The sequence below is a fragment of the Apodemus sylvaticus genome, chromosome 15, assembly GCF_947179515.1.
Source record: "Apodemus sylvaticus chromosome 15, mApoSyl1.1, whole genome shotgun sequence".
In the NCBI taxonomy this organism is placed as follows: domain Eukaryota; kingdom Metazoa; phylum Chordata; class Mammalia; order Rodentia; family Muridae; genus Apodemus; species Apodemus sylvaticus.
In genome coordinates, this window is record NC_067486.1 from 52,451,340 (window position 1) to 52,469,346 (window position 18,007).

Below are 18,007 nucleotides of genomic sequence, written 5' to 3' on the forward strand. Positions count from 1 at the left end.
ATTAATGGAGAGTAATAAATAAAAGTAGATTTGTGCTCTTATAAGAAAAAAAGTTCATAATTATCTTTCATTTACTTCTACTCATAATTTTTCATACAAAGATGTATTACGATTTACATTTTTTTTTAATTTTTTTATTTGGTATATTTTTTATTTACATTTCAAATGATTTCCCCTTTCCTAGCCCCCCCACTCCCAAAAAGTCCCGTAAGCCCCCTTCTCTCCTCCTGTCCTCCCACCCACCCCTTCCCACTTCCCCGTTCTGGTTTTGCTGAATACTGCTTCATTGAGTCTTTCCAGAACCAGGGACCACTCCTCCATTCTTCTTGTACCTCATTTGATGTGTGGATTATGTTTTGGGTAATCCAGGTTTCTAGGTTAATATCCACTTATTAGTGAGTGCATACCATGATTCACCTTTTGAGTCTGGGTTACCTCACTTAGTATGTTGTTCTCTAGCTCCATCCATTTGCCTAAGAATTTCATGAATTCATTGTTTCTAATGGCTGAATAGTACTCCATTGTGTAGATATACCACATTTTTTGCATCCACTCTTCTGTTGAGGGATACCTGGGTTCTTTCCAGCATCTGGCAATTACAAATAGGGCTGCTATGAACATAGTAGAACATGTATCCTTATTACATGGTGGGGAGTCTTCTGGGTATATGCCCAGGAGTGGTATAGCAGGATCTTCTGGAAGTGAGGTGCCCAGTTTTCGGAGGAACCGCCAGACTGATTTCCAGAGTGGTTGTACCAATTTGCAACCCCACCAGCAGGGGAGGAGTGTTCCTCTTTCTCCACATCCTCACCAACATCTGCTGTCTCCGGAATTTTTAATCTTAGCCATTCTGACTGGTATAGGGTGAAATCTCAGGGTTGCTTTGATTTGCATTTCCCTAATGACTAATGAAGTTGAGCATTTTTTAAGATGCTTCTCCGCCATCCGATGTTCTTCAGGTGAGAATTCTTTTTTTTTTCTATCCCTTCCTAGATTTCTAGTACATTAAAGTGAAGTGAAAAACAGCATTTTGTGACACTGAAGCCAGTCTCACCCAGTGGCTTCAAACTGCTTTAAAATTTTGTTTCATTGATAGACAATGTATAAATATCCACTAAATATAAGACAAATATTTCCCAGTCTGATATCAAAGCTGTGAATTAATGGCTCAAAATCTGAGAGAAGTGGCCTCCTAAATGGTAAATGCTCCTTTTTTCTTTTCTCCAGCTTTCATCCAACTGATGGTTGAGCAGCACAATTAATAGCTGCTATTTTTTTTAATTTTTTTATTCAATATAATTTATTTACATTTCAAATGATTTTCCCTTTTCTAGCCCCCCACTCCCCGAAAGTCCCGTAAGCCCCCTTCTCTTCCCCTGTCCTCCCACCCACCCCTTCCTACTTCCCCGTTCTGGTTTTTGCCGAATACTGTTTCACTGAGTCTTTCCAGAACAAGGGGCCACTCCTCCTTTCTTCTTGTACCTCATTTGATGTGTGGATTATGTTTTGGGTATTCCAGTTTTCTAGGTTAATATCCACTTATTAGTGAGTGCATACCATGATTGATCTTTTGAGTCTGGGTTACCTCACTTAGTATGATGTTCTCTAGCTCCATCCATTTGCCTAAGAATTTCATGAATTCATTGTTTCTAATGGCTGAATAGTACTTCATTGTGTAGCTATACCACATTTTTTGCATCCACTCTTCTGTTGAGGGATACCTAGGTTCCTTCCAGCATCTGGCAATTATAAATAGGGCTGCTATGAACATAGTAGAGCATGTATCTTTATTGCATGGTGGGGAATCCTCTGGGTATATGCCCAGGAGTATTATAGCAGGATCTTCTGGAAATGAGGTGCCCAGTTTTCGGACGAACCGCCCGACTGATTTCCAGAGTGGTTGTACCAATTTGCAACCCCACCAGCAGTGGAGGAGTGTTCCTCTTTCTCCACACCCTCTCCAACACCTGCTGTCTCCTGAATTTTTAATCTTAGCCATTCTGACTGGTGTAAGATGAAATCTTAGGGTTGTTTTGATTTGCATTTCCCTAATGACTAATGAAGTTGAGCATTTTTTAAGATGCTTCTCTGCCATCCGAAGTTCTTCAGGTGAGAATTCTTTGTTTAACTCTGTACCCCATTTTTAATAGGGTTGTTCGGTTTTCTGGAGTCTAACTTCTTGAGTTCTTTATATATATATTGGATATTAGCCCTCTATCTGATGTAGGATTGGTGAAGATCTTTTCCCAATTTGTTGGTTGCCGATTTGTCCTCTTGATGGTGTCCTTTGCCTTACAGAAACTTTGTAATTTTATGAGGTCCCATTTGTCAATTCTTGCTCTTAGAGCATACGCTATTGGTGTTCTGTTCAGAAACTTTCTCCCTGTACTGATGTCCTCAAGGGTCTTCCCCAGTTTCTTTTCTATTAGCTTCAGAGTGTCTGGCTTTATGTGGAGGTCTTTGATCCATTTGGATTTGAGCTTAGTACAAGGAGACAAGGATGGATCAATTCGCATTCTTCTGCATGCTGACCTCCAGTTGAACCAGCACCATTTGTTGAAAAGGCTATCTTTTTTCCATTGGATGTTTTCAGCCTCTTTGTCGAGGATCAAGTGGCCATAGGTGTGTGGGTTCATTTCTGGATCTTCAATCCTGTTCCATTGATCCTCCTGCCTGTCACTGTACCAATACCATGCAGTTTTTAACACTATTGCTCTGTAGTATTGCTTGAGGTCAGGGATACTGATTCCCCCAGATTTTCTTTTGTTGCTGAGAATAGTTTTAGCTATCCTGGGTCTTTTGTTGTTCCAGATGAATTTGATAATTGCTCTTTCTAACTCTGTGAAGAATTGAGTTGGGATTTTGATGGGCATTGCATTGAATCTGTAGATTACTTTTGGCAAAATGGCCATGTTAACTGTATTGATTCTACCGATCCATGAGCATGGGAGGTTTTCCCAATTTTTTGAGGTCTTCTTCCATTTCCTTCTTCAGAGTCTTGAAGTTCTTGTCATACAGATCTTTCACATGTTTGGTAAGAGTCACCCCAAGATACTTTATACTATTTGTGGCTATTGTGAAGGGGGTCATTTCTCTAATTTCTTTCTCAGCCTGCTTATCCTTTGAGTATAGGAAGGCCACTGATTTGCTTGTGTTGATTTTATAACCTGCCACTTTGCTGAAGTTGTTTATCAGCTGTAGGAGTTCTCTTGGAGTTTTTTGGGGCACTTAGGTAGACTATCATGTCATCTGCAAATAATGATAGTTTGACTTCTTCCTTTCCAATTTGTATCCCTTTGACCTCCTTATGTTGTCGAATTGCCTGAGCTAGTACCTCAAGTACAATATTGAAAAGATAAGGAGAAAGGGGGCAGCCCTGTCTAGTCCCTGATTTAAGTGGGATTGCTTCAAGTTTCTCTCCATTTAGTTTGATGCTGGCTACCAGTTTGCTTTATATTGCTTTTACTATGTTTATGTATGGGCCTTGAATTCCTGTTCTTTCCAAGACTTTAAGCATGAAAGGATGCTGAATTTTGTCAAATGCTTTTTCAGCATCCAATGAAATGACCATGTGGTTTTTTTCTTTGAGTTTTTTTATGTAGTGGATTGCATTGATGGATTTCCGTATATTGAACCAACCCTGCATTCCTGGGATAAAGCCTACTTGATCGTGGTGGATGATCGTTTTGATGTGTTCTTGGATTCGGTTGGCAAGAATTTTATTGAGTATTTTTGCATCGATGTTCATAAGGGAAATTGGTCTGAAGTTCTCTTTCTTTGTTGGATCTTTGTGTGGTTTTGGTGTCAGCATAATTGTGGCTTCATAGAAGGAATTGGGTAGTGTTCTTTCTGTTTCTATTTTGTGGAATAATTTGAACAGTATTGGTGTTAACTCTTCTTTGAAGGTCTGATAGAATTCTGCACTGAAACCATCTGGTCCTGTGCTTTTTTTGGTTGGAAGACTTTCTATGACTCCTTCAATAGGATTTACAAATTTTTAAGTGTACTCTTTATATAGTACTTCCTTTCATATCTAAGTATATGTTTTTCTCATAAAGATCAACTGTATTTCTATGTAGCTAAAGAGGGTTAAATTTCATAGATGCATTTAACTTATTTATTTTCATTTCTTTTTGTCTGTATGAATATAAAACATTATATATATTGTTCTACTAAAGTATAGGAATCATCTGCTAGTCTCTGTCTCTTTGTAACACTTTAGAACATACTACAGATTGGGTGAGTACTAAATGACAAAAATTTGTTTCTCTTCATGCAGGCATCTGGGAAACACGGGGTCCAGACACTGGCAGAATTATTATCAACAGAGGGCCTTGCTTTGGTCAGCAAGAGCTCAAGAGACAGACATGACTGAGGTGACACAGACATAAAAAGACAAATCCACATACACAGCCAGATGCTCGGATCAGGTGGACTGGGCTCTCCTATGAAGCAACCTCAGAACCCTGAAAGCTCCACATGTTTATTATGTACAGTTGAACAGGGAATCAGGGTAACTCCATTTAGCTGAATCAAGGAAGCAGAATGCATGCTGTATGGCTGAACCAAAAAGCCAAGGTTAACTAATCTTAGTAGGAGAAGTCTCTGGAGGGCCGCAGTCTTCAGATGACAAACATCTAGAAGGGGAAAGATTCAATGGGTGTTTTCCTCTGTATACTGTCAACTTCATACTTGGACTCCCCCAAAGAAGACTTTGCCATCTGTGTGAGCTTCACCGGAGGAAGGGTTTGCCACTCCCACAGGGTTTATGGTATTGTTTGTCCCTGACAAGGTAGTGCCGGTGTCAACACATACAATTCATTTATATCTTCATTCACTCAGGACAGTCTTTGCTACAAACAGGACCTTATTCCAGGCCGTTAGGCAGCATCTTCTGCAGTAGTGTACATGGCACAAGAGACAAGGCAGAGCTCTGAGTCATCTTTCATGAGGTTGACCCCTCATAAGAAGGTCACATTGATGGATAGGTGCCAAGATGAACTTTGAGAAAATATGAACTTTCAAGCCAGACTGGTTCTGCATTTTCATTCTTTTAATGTGCATCCTAGACATTTCAACAATCTACTTGACTGTGAATTAGAAATGGCTCATTTACATATATAGAGTCATTACCTCCAAAGGGAGAATCTCCTATATGGACTGTTTTCCTAGATTAAAAAATACAGGATCCAAATGTCATGGAAATTTATATTGCAAATGACAAAGTGTGATATATAAATTTTCCCATAGTCACCCATTATTTATGTACTGTTTGACTTCCATATCTGTGTGGATACCAACTCAATTGTAGAAAGTTATTCTTTGATGCTGATAATTTCATCCATTTCCTAACTACATTTTTTATGTATAATTTATTTTTCTACCTGAGCTATTCATTTCCCAAGTTTAATGTAATACTTATAAAGTAGTTATTCAAAGCTAGTGTTTTTTACTGTCTATGTAATAGATGTGAGTTTGGTGTTTAATTTATACTGAAAATTTTCTGCATCACTCTGATAATATTTTTATTCCAGAATGTGTCGCTTAAATAAATAGTGTTTTTCTCTCTCCCAGATTGGTGCAATATTATATTCGCATCTCAAATTCTATTACTTGGCAGAATGTTCATGCGTTGTGAATCCCTAAACGCTGTATATAGAAGGTTATTTTTAGCAAGAGTATTATAATTAGCCACTGGAAACCATGGCAAGTCATTTTCATGATTTTTCAAGGGTGGTGTAGAAAGAGTGATTTTTGGTCAACTTCCTTTACTTCACTCAAAGACTGACAACTCTATATGAGCAGATTTTCCTGTTCCTTGTTACTTTAGTGAATGAGCTTAAATGACTATGGAAGACTGATAGCTTTGTTTCCTAACTCTTTCTGTATCTGAGTAAGTGCCTCAGAAATATTTATTTCCTTTAAAACCACTCATTTCTAATACTAGTTCATACTAAATTGGAACAACTATAATGCTGTAAATTCAGAAGTAAAATTCAATTAGGGTGTTTTATTTTAGCCTTTTATTTGTTGTATCTGCAGCAAGGATTTTTGAAACTTTACTTTTTCCAGCTCCTATGTTGATTTGTTGAGATAATATAATATAATCATATGGAAATTGTCTCATTACTAATTTTGTTTTATGTTCATATTAATATATTCAGAACTTCAAAGAAAATCTACAATATAGACAGACTCATGCTTTTATCCAGCAGATTTTCCTTCCTTTTTTTAATTTTTAAAAATTTTCTATATTCTTTGTTTACATTCCAAATGATTTTCCCTTCCCTGGTTCCCCCCCTCCCCATAAGTCCCATAAGCCCTCTTTCCTCCTCCCGTTCCCCAATAAACCCCCTCTCACTTCTCTGTCCTGGTAATCCCTTACAATGCTGCATCAAGTCTTTCCAGGACTTGGGCCCTTTCCTTCCTTCCTTCTTGGGAATAATTTGACATGTGAGTTGTGTCTTCAGTATTCAGAGCTTCTGGGCTAATATCCACTTATCAGTGACTGCATTCCATGTATGTTATTTGTGAATGAGTTACCTCACTTAGGATGATATTTTCCAGTTCCAACCATTTGCCTAAGAATTTCATGAATTCATTGTTTTTAATTGTTGAGTAGTACTCAATTGTGTAAATATACCACATTTTTGTATCCATTCCTCCACTGAGGGACATCTGGATTTTTTCCAGCTTCTGGCTATTATAAATAAGGCTGTTATGAACATAGTGGAGCAGATGTCCTTATTGCATACCAGGCAATCCTCTGGGTATATGCCCAAGAGTGGTATAGCAGGGTCCTCCGGAATTGTCATGGCCAATTTTCTGAAGAACCGCCAGACTGATTTCCAGAGTAGTTGTACCAACGTGCATTCCCACCAGCAGTGGAGGAATGTTCCTCTTTCTCCACATCCTTGCCAATAACTGCTGTCTCCTGATTTTCTAATCTTAGCCATTCTGACTGCTGTGAGGTGAAATCTCTGGGTTGTTTTGATTTGCATTTCCCTAATGATTAATGATGTTGAACATTTCTTAAGGTGCTTCACAGCATTCAAAATTCTTCAGATGAAAGTTCTTTGTTTAAGCTTGTTCCCCATTTTGAATAGGGTTATTTGGTTCTCTGGAGTATAACTTCTTGAGTTCTTTGTATATATTGGATATTAGCCCTCTGTCAGATGTAAGGTTGGTGAAGATCTTTTCCTAATTTATTGTTGTAGTTTTGTCTTCTTGAAACTGCCTTGGGGAAACTTTGTAATTTTATGACGTCCCATTTGTCAATTCTTGATGTTAGAGCATAAGCCATTGGTGTTTTGTTCAGGAACTTTTCCCCTGTGCCCATGTCCTAAAGGGAGATTTTTCCTTTCAATAAACCCATATATTAACTATTTTCCTGAATTCTCTCTCTCTCCTATCTCCCTTCTGTCTAATAGCCTGTCCAGATTTTATGGAGTTTTCTTTCATCTTCACATATTCACTGAAGATATATACTTATGTCTGTGAGTATACGTTGCACAGATTACCAGATTTAAGTCATGTTTTCCTTATTTATAGGGATGGCAAGAGGACAAACTAATGTTGGATTCTGATATTTCCATTTGCACAAAGTTTCCCAATGGTCCTCGAATCATCTGTCATTAAACTATGTTGATGTGCTGATGTCCTCTGCATACCTTGCTGAGATGTGTGTGATGCTTACCCCACTGTGATTATTTTTCTGTTAGTCTAACTTCGTACTCTCAAATGAACTACCTGGAAAAAAGAAATACAGAGATTTCACCCTTTGAAATTATATTATTTAATGAAAATAACATTTACTATTCTAGTATAAATACAAAACATGAAGTTCTATGTTCTAAGACAAGTAAGCCTATAGCATAAATCAAAAGGAAAGACAACACAGGGAAACCTTGACAAGCCAAATACTGGCTTCTTCAATATTTACTCATCATTGCACTGTCTAATACAAAATGCTGTCATTTAGTGGAATGATAAAACATTCTTAAAATGTAACAGAGTAACTTCTCAACTAAATAAACAAGTTTGACAGAATATGAAAATCAATTATTGTATACAAGTAGAAGTGGGAAAATCAAATATTCAAAAGCAGTTTTCAGATGTACTCTCAAGGTGAAGACAACAGTCCCATGCTATCTAATAGCCAAGACTACAAAAGATGAAAGCATGATTCCTCTTATCAAAAGATATAAAGTGAGAATAATAGCTATCACATTAAATAAAACCATATTATAAGGCATAAAGGTGAAATTAATGCCATATATTTTAAGTTTGAATAAAAGTGTTCTGAGACTATATTAGTCCGCTGTGCCTGCATTTTCAGGAGAGCTGTTTAACACCAAAGAATATAATAAAGAGATTTTCTTAGTTAAATTATTAATTGATTTTTCATGAACTACTGGGTGGATGAGAAGATCCCCAATGCTACTGAGCAGACCGTGATTCCTGACACAGCAAGGAAGGAAAATATTGCACAGTTTTGAAGTATTACTGATAAACAACAAATCGCACGTTTTGTCTTGTTTTTTATTTACAAAAATAGATCTTGACTCAGAGTTGAAAGGCTATGAAAAAGTCAGGCTTAGTTGTTTCAGTATCCATATTTTTGCTACATTTATTAATTTGTCTGTGTGAATCTACAAGTCTTTGCAGGTGGGCAAAGGTATATGGGTATCATTACACACATGTGGAGTCAAAGAACAATTTGTTGGGAGCTTATCTACTGCCACCATGTGGGTGTCACAAATTGGACTTGGGTCTTTAGGCTTGACAGAAAGCACCTTTACCCATTGAATAATCTCAATGGACATCTCACTCACATTTTTTATGCATACTATTTAAGCAAATGTACAGACTGTATAAGATTTTATCTTCCATACTGAGTGTAGTAGCTATCTTATGATAAAGTTCTCAAATAGGTCTAAGAAATGAGAAAGGACCCAAGGAGCTGAAGGGGTTTGCAGCGCCATAGGAGAAATGACAGTATGATCCACCCAGTACCCCTAGAGCTCCCAGGGACTAAACCAACGAAAGAGTATACATGGAGGGACCCATGGCTCAAGCTGCATATGCGGCAGAGGATGGCCTTGTTGGCCATCAAAGGGAGGAGAGGCCCTTGGTCCTGAGAAGGGTAGATGCCCCAGTATAGGGGAATGTCAGGACAGGGAATTGGGAGTGGGTGAATTGGTGAGTAGAGGGAGGGGGATGGGTTAGAGGGTTTTCATGGGGGAAACTAGGAAAGGGAAGAGCATTTGAAATGTAAATAAACAATATAACCAATGAAAAATGATGCATATTATTTTCTCAACGCCTTAAAGCATGAGGCCTCTGCGAAATATTTTTTAAATGACTCAGTTAACTTATTTAAATGGCCATATGAACTGGGTGAGGGTGATGTATGCCTGTAATCCCAATATTTGGTAGGCAGAGGCAGGTAGATCTGTGAGTTCAAGGCCTGGTGTACAAAGTGAGTTCCAGGATGGCCAGTACTATATAGAGAAATCTTGTCTGGAAAAACAAAAAAGGTGGTACTATGAAATGATACATTAAACATCATCAATAACTGGCCAATCCTACCTCATCACAAATAGAATATCACAGCTTTTATTGGAATAAGTACAAATGGTTATTTGATTTTCTTATTAGAACAAGCATAAATATTTTATTTCTGTAATGTTCAAAATTTCTAACATTAGTTAAAGAACAATTGAATTACTTGAATATGCTATTCTGATAATTTGAGTTAATTAATTGGTTTTTATAACACAGTGGGTCAAATTAGTGCTTATCATATATGTATGACTGTAGGACCATCCACTAGAGATTGAACAACCAACGAGGGGTCACACTGATGAATAAAGTTTATATTTCCTTCTCTCAGCAAATATCTCCCCATCTGTGAGTTGGCTTCATGAACTCGTTCCTCATCCATCCTGAATTGTTGGCCAGCTTGGTATTATTAGGATTTGTGTAGGATCAACACAACAGTCTTAGTTTAATATGTACAACAACCTTGTCATGTCCAAAGAATATTGTTTTGCAGTAGACTGTCCTTACACCTGGCAATTAGAGTTTTTGTTCATGCTCTTCCACAATGTTCCCTGAGGATAGGGTATACAATATCACAAGATTTAACATTGAAAATTAGATAAAATAATGTTTCTGGCTTTTATTCATAATTCATTGTTTTCCTCGGTGTTGGTATTACAGCTGTCTAAAATCATTATGACTGCCTTTGTCTATCAGTTTATAAGCTAATTCAATAATACTTCAAGTGGTTACTGGTCAAGGGCATTTATTGTCAGAAGTGTGTTTTTCTTTACTTTTCATGACATATTTTAGTACACAGTCATGCTTGTATTCTTCCTAATATCTGTTTACTTTTTTTTTTTATTTTTTTTTATTTTTTTTATTTGATATAATTTATTTACATTTCAAATGATTTCCCCTTTTCTAGCCCCCCCCCCCACTCCCCGAAAGTCCCGTAAGCCCCCTTCTCTTCCCCTGTCCTCCCTCCCATCCCTTCCCAGTTCCCCGTTCTGGTTTTGCCAAATACTGTTTCACTGAGTCTTTCCAGAACCAGGGACCACTCCTGCTTTCTTCTTGTATCTCATTTGATGTGTGGATTATGTTTTGGGTATTCCAGTTTTCTAGGTTAATAACCACTTATTAGTGAGTGCATCTGTTTACTTTTTGTTAATAATACAGTACCCATTCTCTTTGGAGAAAGCATTATATTGCAATAGCAATTGCTTAAGAAGATGAGATCAAGATGTTTTCTGGATATTCAGGGAAAATGTATGCCTTCTTTCCTCTGTGATGTATTTTTAAGAGGATGGTGATATTGTTGTTACCCACTTAAAAACAAGTAGCCTGGGAATAAGTGTATCAATAAAATGTAGCAAACTGATTTTTGAAACTGAGTTAGTCTGGTAGCAGGATTCCTGTGACTGACAGTGCATGTCCACAGTGCTGAATGTAGAAAGAATCCCCAGTGTGCATTACAGTGAGCATTAGAGTCAAAGAAAAGTAGAAGTAAGTAGCCAACAGTGGGCTGGTCATATAAAGTTCCTGAGGGGAATCTGGGATATTGACTGATGTTTGGACACCACGTCTTTCTTCTTTCCTCTTAGTGTCAGATTTTACAAGCAAATCATTTATGATTTGTTAACCCAGATGCTTAGCTTAAATGACTCTCTCAGATCCTATCTTAAAATGTCAAGAATGAAGAAACAGATATGGGAAATAAAGACCTTAATCACACTCTGCTGCTGAAGAAGGTGAATTAGTGTGTGGTTCAATCAATATTTGTGACATTTTATTTACCTTTTTTTTTCTTTTAACCACTTTGATTGTCATACCGTATTATTGAAAAACAAGTATATTTTTGCAATAAAGAGCCAGAATCTGCAGTCAGTCTGAACACATTTATGTCCTGTCTGCATACTTGTTTGTTGTATGGACCTTTACAAGTTCTTTTTCTTTTATTTCTTTTAACTTCTCAGCATTTCAATTTAATTATCTATAAAAATGAATATTTACTTTATAGAACTTTTGTAATAATTAAAAAGATTGTATATGTAAAATTTGTAAAAATCACTTACTCAGCTTGTTTTTTTTTAAAAAAAAAAAAAGAAAAAAGAAAAAAAAACCTGGAAATATTTTATTGATGGAACCTCACCAGCTGTGAAAATTGCTCCTGGCATCAAGCACCTTCCTCCTTGGTAATGCGATCTTTTTTGAGTCGTCCCATGAATGCTTTCTTCTCTTCCATGGTCTGGAAATAACCATGGCCAAACTTGGATGTGGTGACAATGAACTTCAGGTCAATCTTCTTCACTGCCTGAGGTTTGGTCTGGACCAGTAAGGACTTACAAGCCATAAGCACTTGCTTCTTGGTTTCTACCACACAACTTTTGAGTGGGATGAAGATATTGGTCACCTCACCATAACAGGCAAGGCCACCCAGTGGGGTGATGCTCTTGTCAGACAGGTCATACTCAGTAGATGCATTGTTCTTGATCAGTTTACCATCCTTGATGAGGAAGCCTCTACCAATCTTGTAAATCTTCTTGTTAATCTGTTTGGTGATGGTAGCTTTTCTGCTCAACACAAACCACAGAGAAGGAAGGCTACATGAGCAGGGTGCCAGGCTCCAATACAGGCAACTTTGCCCAGACGTCAAAAGGTCTGCTGGGAGCATTTCCTTTGTATGCCAATGACTGACCACCCCTTTGTGCCGTTTTGTCACACAGATGACATCAATCATCTCATCCTGACCAAACACCTGGGTCACAGGAACTTACTGCTCCAGTCTCTCTCAGGTCCAGTCTAGCTTCTCAGTCACAGTGCCCCCATTTGCTTGGATCTCCACCAAGTATGCCTTCTTTTGGTGCAGAGGAAGCAAACACATCTGAGTGTGGACAGTTACACAGATGACTTGTCAGTATTTCTTGATGCTGGTTTTATTTTATTCCATATATTTTTTTATTTACATTTCAGATGATTTCCCCTTTTCTGGCCCCCCACTCCCCAAAACTCCCATAAGCCCCCTTCCCTCCCCCTGTCCTCCCACCCACCCCTTCCCACTTCCCTGTTCTGGTTTTGCCCTATACTGCTACACTGAGTCTTTCCAGAACAAGGGGCCACTCCTCCGTTTTTCATGTACCTCATTTGATGTGTGGATTATATTTTGGGTATTCCAGTTTTCTAGGTTAAAATCCACTTATTAGTGAGTGCATTCCATGATTGATCTTTTGAGACTGGGTTACTTCACTTAGTATGATGTTCTCCAGCTCCATCCTTTTGCCTAATAATTTCATGAATTCATTGTTTCTAATGGCTGAATAGTACTCCATTGTGTATATATAGAACCTTTTTTGCATCCATTCTTCTGTTGAGAGATACCTTGGTTCTTTCCAGCATCTGGCTATTATAAATACGACTGGTATGAATATAGTGGAGCATGTATCCTTATTACATGTTGGGGAATCCTCTGGGTATATGCCCAGGAGTGGTATAGCAGGATCTTCTGGAAGTGAGGTGCCCAGTTTTCTGAGGAACTGCCAGACTGATTTCCAGAGTGGTTGTACCAATTTGCAACCCCACCAGCAGTGGAGCAGTGTTCCTCTTTCTCCACATCCTCGCCAACACCTGCTGTCTCCTGAAATTTTAATCTTAGCCATTCTGACTGGGCTGCTTCTTGCCTATGTCCCCTTGACATTTCCTACAGTATTTGGTAAAAGCCTTCTTAGATTTGTGCCACTTCTTATAGAAATGCCTTTTACACTCATCACTGATATGCTCAGCAAATAGAGTCTTGAAAGCCTGGAGGCCTAGTGGGGTTTCTACATATCTCTCAATGCCCACAACTATCATGGCTGGGTTTCCACAACATATAGCCTCCATGTCTTCCTTCTTGCTCATCTTAGATCCTGGCCTATCAATTTACCAGACAATGTTGGGCATGTCAGTCTTGTACCCTAGAAAGGCTGTGAGATGAAGAGGTTTGGAAGAGTTATCCTTAGGAACGCTCTTCATTTTCCTATGATGCCAGCTGCTGGGCTTCCCAGGCAAGAAGCCCAAGGACCTATGCCTGGGAGCTAGAATTTCCTCTGAGATATCGCACTGTCACAGGCTGCTGATAAAGCTACTTAGCATGTCTTAAGGGTTTAATTAATAGTGATAATTTTATTGTGTGCTATGATACACACATGAGTAGAAGGACAGAATATGACTACATAAAATACAATTTCAACCTGAATATTGCATACTTTCAAATTTTAAAGACTATAGAGTTGATTCAGTGGCTATCAACACTGTCTGCTCGTCCAGAAGACCACAGGTTTGATTCTTAGCATCCACACAGTAGCTAACAAATACCTATAACTCCAGTTCCAGGTGATCTGATACATTTATCCTGGACTCCACAGCCACTGTATCCTTGAGGTGTACAGACATAATTGAAGGTAAAACACCCATGCAAATAAAGTAAAAATCCCATCTTTATACTTTTAAATTTTGAATAGTTTAATTTTCTTATAATTCATTTAGTCTCATATATATTCTTCATTCAATGTTCATTGATAATGATGGTCATGACTGATCAAGTGGTTCAAAATGAAGATAGCTGTTCAAGAGAGTAGGTTGCTCTCAGTACTGAGGGCTTTTGCTTTGTTTTCTGGAGTGTGGAAGGACTCTTATTTTGTTTGGTTTTATGTATGTAAAGGAGGTTTATCTTAACTCAATCTTCTATTTAATTAACTGTTTTGCATATCCAGAGCTCAGGGAAAAGATCTGATACTCTAGCAGTCAGTTAGTTGCTATACATTTTAGTAAGTGAATGTAAAATGCAACGTGATTTCAAGTGTAAGAGAATCAAAAGAGCTTGGTGAGATGTGATTGTGATTAAAGATAGTAATCATTTATCACCTGTTCAAATAGACATAGTTTGGCAAAAGAGACCAGTTGAGTTTTGGCTATACTACTCCTAGTATTAAAATAATTATTTAAAACAAAATATTTTGTTCTACTTGTTTAAAATATAATCTTGTAAAAGTAGAAAACTTTCATTAACTGACAATAGAGAATCTCTATTTTAAAGAAATCAAGACTATAAATGATTTATAGCTTCCTAGATGAGGCATTAAGTGATTGATGGGGAAATTTAGAATTATTACTCATAACTATAGGCCTAAGAGGTCCAGAAACATTCAGGAACCAATGAATCAATACATTTATTTTTGAAAACATTAAACAATAAGAATTTTATAAAAATTAACTTTTTTCTTTGTAATAAATTCATAGAGCATATGTTTTATATGCATAGACTGTTGTAGTTCCCACCATTTAACCTCTACTCAAATTGATCCTGTGATGATGGTGGTAGTGTGCTCCTTGCTATCCCACAAAATATTCTGGGTTCACAGATGAAAGATGAACACACACGCATGCACACACACACACACACACACACACACACACACACACACATAGAGCTCAATAGCTGGGCCACTCCCATACTTCTACCTGGCTAGCACCTCACCTCTGATATCCCTGAGTTATTACTTACTAAAATTTATATTCCATCTTCACTGCCCTAGACCCAAGGTATTCCAAGCTTCTAGGCTAATATCCACTTATACGTGAATGCGTACCATGTGTGTTTTATTGTGACTGTGTTACCTCCCTCAGGATGATACTTTCTAATTCCATCCATTTTCCTAAGAATTTTATAAATTTGTTGTTTTTTAATAGCTGAATAGTATCCCATTATGTAAATATATCACATTTTCTGTATCCATTACTCTGTTGAGGGACGTCTCAGGTCTTTGCAGCTTCTGACTCTTTTAAACATGACTGCTATGAACATAGGAGAACATGTGTCTTTATTACATGTTGGAGAATCTTCTGGGTATATGCCCAGGAGTGATGTATCTGGGTATTCATGTAGTACAATGTCCATTATTCTGAGGAACTACTAGACTGATTTCCAGAATGATTGTACCAGTTTGCAATCCCACCAGCAGTGGAAGAGTGTTCCTTTTTCCATATTCTCGCCAGTACCTGCAATCACCTGAGTTTTTGATCTTAGCCATTCTGACTGGGATGAGGTGGAATCTCAGGGTAGTTTGGATATGCATTTACCTGCTGACTAACATTGTTGAACATTTCTTTACATGGTTCTCAGTCATTCGGTATTCCTCAGTTGAGAATTTGTTGTTACCTCTGTCCACCATTTTTTTAAATTCGATATATTTTTTATTTACATTTCAAATGATTTCCCCTTTTCTAGCCCCCCACTCCCTGAAAGTCCCGTAAGCCCCCTTCTCTTCCCCTGTCCTCCCACCCACCCCTTCCCACTTCCCCGTTCTGGTTTTGCCGAATACTGCTTCACTGAGTCTTTCCAGAACCAGGGGCCACTCCTCCTTTCTTCTTGTACCTCATTTGATTTGTGGATTATGTTTTGGGTATTCCAGTTTTCTAGGTTAATATCCACTTATTAGTGAGTGCATACCATGATTCACCTTTTGAGTCTGGGTTACCTCACTTAGTATGATGTTCTCTAGCTCCATCCATTTGCCTAAGAATTTCATGAATTCATTGTTTCTAATGGCCGAATAGTACTCCATTGTGTAGATATACCACATTTTTTGCATCCACTCTTCTGTTGAGGGATACCTGGGTTCTTTCCAGCATCTGGCAATTATAAATAGGGCTGCTATGAACATAGTAGAGCATGTATCCTTATTACATGGTGGGGAATCCTCTGGGTATATGCCCAGGAGTGGTATTGCAGGATCTTCTGGAAGTGAGGTGCCCAGTTTTCGGAGGAACCACCAGACTGATTTCCAGAGTGTTTGTACCAATTTGCAACCCCACCAGCAGTGGAGGAGTGTTCCTCTTTCTCCACATCCTCTCCAACACCTGCTGTCTCCTGAATTTTTAATCTTAGCCGTTCTGACTGGTGTAAAATGAAATCTCAGGGTTGTTTTGATTTGCATTTCCCTAATGACTAATGAAGTTGAGCATTTTTTAAGATGCTTCTCCACCACCCGAAGTTCTTCAGGTGAGAATTCTTTGTTTAACTCTGTACCCCATTTTTTAATAGGGTTGTTCAGTTTTCTGGAGTCTAACTTCTTAAGTTCTTTATATATATTGGATATTAGCCCTCTATCTGATATAGGATTGGTGAAGATCTTTTCCCAATTTGTTGGTTGCCGATTTGTCCTCTTGATGGTGTCCTTTGCCTTACAGAAACTTTGTAATTTTATGAGGTCCCATTTGTCAATTCTTGCTCTTAGAGCATATGCTATTGGTGTTCTGTTCAGAAACTTTCTCCCTGTACCGATGTCCTCAAGGGTCTTCCCCAGTTTCTTTTCTATTAGCTTCAGAGTGTCTGGCTTTATGTGGAGGTCCTTGATCCATTTGGATTTGAGCTTAGTACAAGGAGACAAGGATGGATCAATTCGCATTCTTCTGCATGCTGACCTCCAGTTGAACCAGCACCATTTGTTGAAAAGGCTATTTTTTTTCCATTGGATGTTTTCAGCCCCTTTGTCGAGGATCAAGTGGCCATAGGTGTGTGGGTTCATTTCTGGATCTTCAATCCTGTTCCATTGATCCTCCTGCCTGTCACTGTACCAATACCATGCAGGTTTTAACACTATTGCTTTGTAGTATTGCTTGAGGTCAGGGATACTGATTCCCCCAGATTTTCTTTTGTTGCTGAGAATAGTTTTAGCTATCCTGGGTTTTTTGTTATTCCAGATGAATTTGATAATTGCTCTTTCTAACTCTGTGAAGAATTGAGTTGGGATTTTGATGGGTATTGCATTGAATCTGTATATTGCTTTTGGCAGAATGGCCATTTTAACTATATTGATTCTACTGATCCATGAGCATGGCAGGTTTTCCCATTTTTTGAGGTCTTCTTCCATTTCCTTCTTCAGAGTCTTGAAGTTCTTATCATACAGATCTTTCACATGTTAGGTAAGAGTCACCCCAAGATACTTTATACTGTTTGTGGCTATTGTGAAGGGGGTCATTTCCCTAATTTCTTTCTCAGCCTGCTTATCCTTTGAGTATAGGAAGGCCACTGATTTGCTTGAGTTGATTTTATAACCTGCCACTTTGCTGAAGTTGTTTATCAGCTGTAGGATTTCTCTAGTGGAGTTTTTTGGGTCACTTAGGTAGACTATCATGTCATCTGCAAATAATGATAGTTTGGCTTCTTCCTTTCCAATTTGTATCCCTTTGACCTCCTTATGTTGTTGAATTGCCCAAGCTAGTACCTCAAGTACAATATTGAAAAGATAAGGAGAAAGGGTGCAGCCCTGTCTAGGTCCTGATTTTAGTGGGATTGCTTCAAGTTTCTCTCCATTTAGTTTGATGCTGGCTACCTGTTTGCTGTATATTGATTTTACTATGTTTAGGTATGGGCCTTGAATTCCTGTTCTTTCCAAGACTTTAAGCATGAAAGGATGCTGAATTT

General features: G+C 38.1%; 1 pseudogene; it reads right to left on the minus strand.

The window, feature by feature from the left end:
• Positions 1–11,719: 11,719 nt before the first annotated feature.
• LOC127665631 (60S ribosomal protein L3-like) lies at positions 11,720–15,752 on the minus strand (annotated as a pseudogene).
• Between the last annotated feature and the right edge of the window lie 2,255 nt (positions 15,753–18,007).